A 7,165-nucleotide genomic window follows, 5' to 3' on the forward strand; every position below is an offset into this window, starting at 1 on the left:
GCTGTTCCTGTCACCCTCTGGGAGCCTTGTCGGGATTGTCCCTTCCCTCCCTGGGAATCAGAGCCGAATGGGAGTGTGCAGGAGAGAAGCTTGGAATATCCTTGGGGTCAGTGAGTGAGGGAAACAGCTCAACTTCTTGCTCTTAGCTCTTTTGTGTTCTGTCCTCTCACGGTTCAGAATGGCTCTAGGCTGAGTCCTGGCTGCTGGGTGGCTTTGGGAGGGTTGCTTTCTATCTCTGGGTCTCTGATTCCTAACCTGTGTTTTGTAGTAGGCAGTGATGCAACCAGGGCTGTGTCTATACGAGGTTCCTGGCAAGAGAATGCACCAAACCTAAAACAGTAGCTGGTTCGGTTCCTTTAAAAGCACCAGTAATGATGAAGGGGTAAGAGGGGCACTGGCTGGCTGGCAGGCTCAGGACAGAAATGTCCTCCTTCCCAGCCTTCCTTGGACATTTACTGTTCCAGGAAGGAAGGGGAGAGGTGCCTATGGCGGGACTCTGAGGAGCAGGCAGGGACTCCATGCTTTGATTTGTAGCTCCTTGTTATCGCTAAGCCTTGGGGGTGAGGCATCTCATGATTCTCTGGGTCTAGGGCTGCTGGCCCAACTTCTTTATATCCCCTAATAGCTGTTCAGTTTGTATTTTTTAAAAAAACCCTTTTATTCTCTTCTCTATTTCCGGTGTGAACAAACGTGTCAGCCATCTTCCTGTCCCTGCCACCGTGCTTTCCCTGTCTGAGGCCGTGCCTTTCTCACCGCCGCGAACTATCTCCCTCTGGAACCATAAGTCAAAACCAACCCTTTCGTTCCTAGTCTCTTTTCTCCTCTCTCACACAGTTCTGTAAAAGTAAGGATCTAGAATCCAGATGTCAAGGAAGAAATGCTGCGGAATCCATTTCCCACCGTAATCACCCGTGCCAGCCCACACTCCTCCAGTGCACCGCTATCTGAGGCAAGTGGCCCTGTCTGTGGCGAGTGGCCCAATCTGTGGTGAGTGGCGCTCTCTGTGGCGAGGCCTTCACTTAGCTGTCCGACTGGAGTCCCTCTAGCTGCAGTTAGTCTAGAGGGTAAGAGGGAAGCTGGCCCTGTCTTGGTCAGAAGGGTATCATTAAGCCACCCCCTCTCCAGGCTAAACAATCCTAGCGCCTTTAACCCTTTCCTCTTAGGTCCTGTTTTCCAGGTCTTTAATTATTTTGGCTGTCCATGTCCAAATTTCAGAACACAGCCCTATAATCATAGAACTTCAGGGCTCCAAGCTACCTGGATAGACTCTGGAGGAGGGCCAGCAACAGAGGTGGCCAGCCTTGCCCTCCCCAGCCATCCCACAGGGGAGGGAATGGCTCATTTGCCCTTCTCAGACCTTCCTAAAGGCTCCTCCAGCAGAGGAGAAACTTGCCTGGGTCCCTTTATAGGGAAAGAGCCACTTGTCCGGGGTGGGGTGGGTTTTTTTTTTTGACTATCTGCAGCCAGTGCTACCCTTAACCCTCAGCAGTCCTTCTGGGTAGTGAGGGTCAGCCTCATTTTGTAAACAGGGAAACTATCGGAAAGATTGTGTAACTTACCCACATCTACCCACTGAAAAAGTCCCTTGCTGGGCTTGGTTGGAACATGGCTGCAACCCAGAACTCAAGACTGAGGTAGGAGGAATGTCACAAGTTCAAGGTCAGCCTAGACTATATAATAAGATCAAGGCCAGCCTGGGATAAGAGACTCTGACTCAAAAAATAAAACAAAACAAGCAAAACACAACAAAATTAATTTCAGGAAAATGGAAGTCATGGGCTCCTCCCCCAAGCTCTATCCCCACCCACTCTTATAACCCTGTCACCCCCAAACTCCTTGGTCTCACATAGGCCCTGAGCACAACCCTGCAGAAAACAGCTCAGGAAGTGGAGTCAGGAGCTCAAACCGACTCGGAGCCAGCAGCATAACTGTGAAATTACGGAGGGCCTTATTCCTACCAGTTGCCAGGTGGCTGTGGGGACGCACTGTGGAAACCTGGAAGGCATGGAGAATTGGGGTGGTAATGCAAGAGATCTGTTGCAGCTTTGGGCTGGACTGCATCTTCTTTAGGAATCTCCTGTCTTTAACACTTCCGGGCTTCCCGTTCCTAAATGGAGTCACACTACATCATCTAGGGTAGTCTTTATTTAACATCAGCCAATTTCTGGGCCTGGTGGTGCATACCTGTGATGCCAGCACTCAGGATGCTAAAGTGGGAGGACCTCAAGTTCCTGGCCAACCTGAGTTACCAAGTGAGACCACTCTGCCTCAAAACCAAGAAGGATAAGACATAAACGAAAACAAAACAGAACAAAAGGAAACAGGGCTCCCAAGTCAAAACCAGAGATGTTTTAAGACCAGCCTGAACTTTCTCTCACAGTCCTGATGGCTACTTAGACATTTTTAGTAAGACCAAAACTCCAGTTCCCCAACTCCACATGCACAGTCAACTGTCACTTCTAGCGTATTGAAGCTAGACTCAAAGGAGAACTGCCTGCAGATTAAATTATCATAGAGCTTGGGATGCGTGGTAGGGGAAGACCGCAAAGTGTCTTCCTCCCATGTTTTTAAGGGTCTGTCATCCCTTAAGAGACACATACATAAAAGACTTTCTAGGGAGAGTCTTGTCCAGAGACAGGAGAATGGGCCCCGTGGCCACTCCCCTCCCACCCTGGGTTCCCAGGAAGGCAGAGGAGCCCTTTCCTTTTAAGGAATTTCCTCTTTTATGACAGGAGAGTTAGAGGCAGAGTCAGAAGCAGTCAGGCCACCAGAAGTAGGCGGAGGAGGTTGCTCCACCCGCTGAATCAGGAGGGGGACCAGCTTCAAGCTTCCTCTTGAAAGGGCTTTGAGAGGAGTCCAGGGTCAGCGGCTGGTGGGCGTGGGAATAGGCAGCCCAGTGGAGGTTGGCAGACAGGGCAGACTGGCATTTGTCCTGAGACAGCCAAAGGAAGACACAGAAATCGTCCCTGTTCCATAAGAACTCTTCTCTGGAAGCCACAGCTCAGCGTCCTAACCCTTCTCAGATCCAGCACTTAAATCGCATGATAGGCTTTAAGGAGGACCAGAGGGAGGGCAGAATAAGACAGGCAATGAACGACTGAGAAGGCCAGGCAAGGTTCCTTTTCCTTTCAAGGCTTTTTAAAATACAAAGATCCTTCTGCTTTGGTCCTTGGGAGTCTTTTGCAGTTTGTGTGTGACACAGGTTTAGAGGACCATCATGCAGTGACTTTTTCTAGGCTGTAGAAGGATGATAGGTGCTTGGCTGTCGTTAGGCCCTTGCGTGGGCACAAGTGTAGAGTCAGAGCGAGAACCCTCAGGGAGTGAAGGAATCGTCACCTTTCTTTGGACACCTGGGCACTTCCTCCACTTCAGTGCTGGAGCTTGACATAGCCCAGGCTAGTCTTCAACTTTCCAAGGAGCTGAGAAAGACCTTGAACTTCTTCTGATCCTTCCTCTCCTACCTTCTGAGTACTGGGATTACAGGAGTGTACCGCCATGCTCGTTTATGCTGAGGACAGAGCCTAGGGCTTCATAAATGCCAGCCATGCACCCTCCCTACTGAGTTACAGTCCCAGCTTTAGCCTCACCTCTTTGGTTCAGCTCCGCAGCTCTGTTAGGGAAGCTGAAGACTATGTGGTGGCTAGGGAGGGTGCTTTTGAGGGAGACCTGGAACCTGCTCAAGGGGTCACTTTCAGAGTGGCCTGGGGCTCTCCCTCCCCTGGGCATTCCAAGCCCCCTTGTGTTTATTCTCTTATGAGCCATTCACCCAAAATTTGAATGGATCTTTTACTCTTTTCCCATGACACTTCAAGCTCCTCAATGCAGATCAAGAACTCATTCCAGTCTGTATGATGGGTTCCTGCTCAATGCCAGGCACACAGTAGTACTCAGGAGTAGGTGGGGATGAACTAACACTAACAAACACAGGCAGGTCTGAGCTAGATGTCTCTTGTGGGACCGGTAGGTGCTAGGATGGAAGCAGGAACTGTGAGGTCAAAGGGACAGTGACAGCTCTTTATCCCATGCACATGGGGGCCCTTGAACCTACTTCCCCTCCCCAACTTAGGACAACTGAACATGGCTTACTCCAGGATCTGCAATCTATCCATCTTCCTACAGTCCATCTGTGTACCTCCATCATCCATCCACCAGCCCAAGGCCTGGGATGTGTTGGAGCAGGCCCGTACTGACTCAGGAGAGTACCAGGTACTGTCAGCATCTTGAGGTATTAGGCGCAGATTGACACTTCAAGATGGTGATAGCAGGGTGGGAGGAAGAAGCAAGTTCCACAGGCTAGGGCTTTGTAGGAACAGTCAGATGCCAAGTCTCCTTTAGCAAACCTTTGTAACTCACTCACTCACCTACAAACTGTTTGTATCTCTCCTTCCTCCCTCTAGTCTCTCTCCCTCTCTCCTATCCTCCTTTTGCCTCCTTTTCCAATTACTTTTTATCATTTATTTATGTGTAGAAATCCATCCATCCATGCATCCATCCATTCATGCATCCACCAATCCATCCATCCATCCATCCATCCATCCATCCATCCATCCATCCATCCACCTATTCATCCATCTATTCATCCATCTATTCATCTATCCATCCATCTATCCATCCATCCATCCACTCATCCATTCACCTACCCACTCATCCATCCACCTACTCACCCATCCATCCACCAATCCACTAATCCACCCATTCAGCCCCCCACACCTACCCATCCATCCAACCATCCATCCCACCCATCTCTACTTATATTCATCTTTTGATTTCTTTTTTCCAGCCAACTAGCCACAGATTTTATTTTATTTTATTTTTTGGGTCTGGACATCTGTGTATCTGCTTATTCCTAAGGCTCATAGTACTTCCCCGACCTCTGGAAGCAGGTGTATGAACTCTAAGGATCAGAAGCAGCTGCTGGATGGCAGGGAGCCCAAAGGCTTTCCTCCCATCTTTTCTTGCTCTTCTTCCTCTCTAGTCCTCATCATCTGGTCCCTTAGGATGAGGAGACTTTCAGTGGGTGAGGAGGGGACATGTCTATACCAAAAGACCAGAACAACATCTTCCTTTCCCTCCCTGCTTCTCCCAGGCCTCAGGCAAGAGTGCAGTGTAGTGACATTGACCTGGCCTGGCTTCCCCGCCTTACCTTCTTCTCCATTCCTGTTTCCTCTTTACTTCTCTGCTTTTCCTTTCTCTTTTTCATTTTGTTTTGTTTGGATCTCTCTCTCTCTCTCTCTTTCTCTCATCTATCTATCTATCTATCTATCTATCTATCTATCTATCTATCTATCTATCTATTTTTGGCCTGGAATTTACTATGTAGACCAGGCTGGACTCAAACTTGTGGCAATCTTCCTACTTCTACCCCCCAAGTGGCTAGGATTACAACCCTAAGCCATTACAAACTCTGGCCTGGCTTTTGGAACATAGTTGGGTTTCCCAACCCAGAAAGCCTCATGAGTTCTTCTTAGGTAAGCCTCATGAGTTCAAAGGAAAGGAGTTCCCATGAGGCCCCAGGACAGATACAAGTCAGCAATCCCACTTCCAGTACACATCTCTTCTTACCTCTAACTACTTTGTGTGCCAAGTGTGTCTGCCTTTTCCCCAGGGCTGTGATAACAAAGGCTTAGCTGCCAGCCTTCTGAGTCAAGGGGTGGGGTTCCCAGGATTTAACCTGAATTTGAGTGGAAGGAACGGAGACCCTTCCCCTGCACACACTCCAGAACCTTCTACTCCAGCTACACCCACATTCTACTGTATCCATCCATCCATTCCCAAGGGGGAATGGGGGCAGTTCTGTACTCTGTGGGGGAGCAGTTTCCAGGTTGCCTCTAAGAACAGAACTTCTGGTCCTTGGCTAGGGGGTGGGGGAGGAAGAGAGCTTGGCAGTTCTCATGTCTCTAGAGCTGAGTCCCACACTGTACTGTGTCATTTTGGAGGTTATCCCATAGGGCCCGACCAAGAGAAGATGTGTAGGTTTTTCTGATTCATACCAGAAAACCTGTCGAGAAAGGGAAGTCAAATGTCTGGTCTCCAGGGACCCCCACCCCCACCCCTCACCCCCTCGCTGCCACTGTGTCTCTGCCCCACAGGCCCCAAGCAGGCTCTGGTCTGTTCTAAGGGGATACCCAAGACCTGCATGTGCACCTTCTTAGGGCCATGAGCATAGGAAAACCTCCAGCAGCTATGTTCTAGTGAGATATTTAGGTGGCTCTAAGAACCAGGGATAGAAGAAGGAACTTCACAACCTCAAAAGGCCCAGACTATAATCCCAGGCCTGTAACGGGCTGAAGTCAGTGTCCTCTTAGTGCCTAAGTTTTATCTCTGTCAGAAGGCACAGCTGGGGACTCAGGTGGCAAAGGCAGCCAGGTTGGGGGTGGGGGTGTTCCCCAGAGACCAGACATTGATTCTTTCCTTTCTCTACAGTAGGTTTTTTTTGTATGACTCAGAAAAACCTGCACACCTTCTCTTCTTGGCCGGGCCCTATGGAATGACCTCCAAGATATCACAGTGGGTGAAATGTTCACCGGGCAAGCATGAAGACCTGATTCACTCTCTAGCACCATGTAAACACTAGATGTGGTATCCTGTGTCTGTAGTACCACTGATAGGAAAGAGACAAGCAGATCCAATGGCCAGCTCCAGCTTCAGGAAGATCTTCTGCCTCAAAAAAAGGAATGTGCAATTGAGCAAGATGTTGGACAGACAGACACATACAGAGGCATGAGTACACACACACACACACACACACACACACACACACACACACACACACACACGAGGGGGACAGAGAGAGAAAGAGACAGAGACAGAGAGAGAGAGACAGAGGCAGAGAGAGAGCCAGAGAGTGAGCGAGAGAGAGAGAGAGAGAGAGAGCCAGAGAGAGAGAGAGAGAACCAGAGAGAGAGAGAGAGAACCAGAGAGAGAGAGAGAGAGAGAGAGAGAGAGAGAGAGAGAGAGAGAGCCAGACTGAGGATTGTAGAGAGGCTTAAATAAGCTCAGACACGTAAAATACCCAAGACATCAGTCGCAAATTGGTTAGAATCAGTTGTGCATACAAGACCTGGGCCACAGCTTCCCTCAGAATATGCTGTCCTAGGGTGGAGACTTGCTTTTGATGTCCAACCCGCAAATTACAAGGCGATTTGGCTTGTGTGACCCAATTAAG

Source organism: Mus musculus, chromosome 9, assembly GCF_000001635.26.
Source record: "Mus musculus strain C57BL/6J chromosome 9, GRCm38.p6 C57BL/6J".
Lineage (NCBI taxonomy): Eukaryota > Metazoa > Chordata > Mammalia > Rodentia > Muridae > Mus > Mus musculus.